This window comes from Phaseolus vulgaris, chromosome 9 (genome assembly GCF_051622355.1).
Source record: "Phaseolus vulgaris cultivar YP4 chromosome 9, ASM5162235v1, whole genome shotgun sequence".
NCBI classification, from domain to species: Eukaryota; Viridiplantae; Streptophyta; class Magnoliopsida; order Fabales; family Fabaceae; genus Phaseolus; species Phaseolus vulgaris.
This window is the reverse complement of record NC_143506.1, coordinates 2,865,195-2,866,901: the sequence shown is the minus strand read 5'-3', so window position 1 is coordinate 2,866,901 and position 1,707 is coordinate 2,865,195. Positions and strand designations below refer to the sequence as shown.

Genomic DNA, 1,707 nt, shown 5'->3' with positions numbered 1-1,707 from the left:
TCGGATCGCAGTAGTTAATGATGTCTGAAAGCACAAAAATATGGTTTATCTTTAAAGGAGGAGTAGTATATGTATTGGAGGCATTGGTCAAATTAAAGACTTGGTCTTGAGTTTCATCCAAGTCGCATTCTGTTTTTTTTTTCTTTTCTGATTGGTGCATAGATCCGATGGTTTGTATGGGGATGATTTTATGAGATATTTACTTTGTATGTTAGGTGACTTTTTCTGGGTTAAGTTAGGAGTGTTTTGTATAGCCATACTTGGGAGTATGTCTACTGAGAGTGATTAAGGTTGTCATTATGTATAAGGATTGAAACACCCTTAAAATAACTCATATTTATTAATTTTTTATATCCATAAAATAAAATGAATTTATATATAATTTAATCATAGTTTAATCTCAATGCTAATAAAAAAAAATTAAGAGAATTAGAATAGCAGAAGTATAATAAGAGCATGCAGTATATTATAATAAAAACCAAAACAAAGAACATAATAAAACAGATACAGCAGTTATTGTGAAGAAATGAAATGAGTGGGGATATGATATTTTATTGATGAAGATGTGCATTATATAAGAGGCATTGAGACGGGGTCATCGCAGAAATTGCATTTGCATTTCTTGAAAAAGAAAGCACATTGGCCTGAGATTGCGTTGTCTGAGGTCTGGCAATGGTGGTTGCAAATGGAAGAATGGAAGCATCTTGGATGAGGCCAGGTTTTGCTGCTCCGCCAACAACTGCCTCTGTCTTCCTTCCCTTCCGAAGCTGTCCACACAAATAACCTCACAAGTTAATCAAATCAACAACAAAAACATGCATTTTAGGATTAACGTAACGGGACTTACCTGAGGCTACAAGAACAATGAGGGCAAAAAAAGCTGCAAATACTTTAATACGCTTAAGAAACCCTGCCATGGCTGTTCACTTTTGCTGCTATAGAGATGAAATGAGGATGTATATATAACACTCAGGATCTCATGCTTCAGTGGTGATCTCACGGTTAGGTTAACTTCACAGTAACATTCACAATTCATGATGCCATTATCTACCATTTTACTTTTTTTTATCTTCTTACTGATCCATCTATAAGAAAGAAAGAGGAAAAATATTAAGCCACTGTACCAGAAAATTAGAATGAGACAAGGTTTTTCAAGGGTTCTTGTTATTTTAATTATATTGTTTAGTTTTAATTATTTTATTTTAATGTTTTATATTTATGTAACATGTTAAAATGCTTTTTAATTTAGTTTCAAAAAACAATATACTTACTTAAATATCATACTTTCGTTGTGTTTGATGAATTGGTTGAAGTACTGATGAATATTTTATCACAATATTATATTTATTTTAAGTATAAAAATATTCATAATTAAATTATAAAAGTACCGATCATTGAATTATTTAAATTTAAATTTTTATACATTTGATAATATATTATTTGATATTTCAATTGTTAAAATTTAGAATTTTATAAAGGAGTATTAAAATTATAATTCTATATAATATAATAGTTCATTTGATTTACATTTGGACCTTCTACTTTCATAAGATAATTAATCTCTTTAACAATATTTATTTCATATTCAAAATAACATGATCAAGAATCTATTATTGGATCATTTTATTAAAAGACACACAAAATTATTATTATTATTATATTTTCAAAGTTAGAAAGACAATAATGAAAGGAACAATTTGAATTGTT

General features: G+C 28.6%; 1 long non-coding RNA gene across 1 annotated transcript; it reads right to left on the bottom strand.

Moving 5' to 3' along the window:
• Positions 1-435: 435 nt before the first annotated feature.
• Positions 436-935, bottom strand: LOC137822529 (uncharacterized). Its single transcript, XR_011082934.1, has 2 exons — positions 848-935; positions 436-767 (listed from the first exon to the last, which is right to left on the bottom strand). It is a non-coding gene; the product is annotated as an uncharacterized LOC137822529 (long non-coding RNA).
• Between the last annotated feature and the right edge of the window lie 772 nt (positions 936-1,707).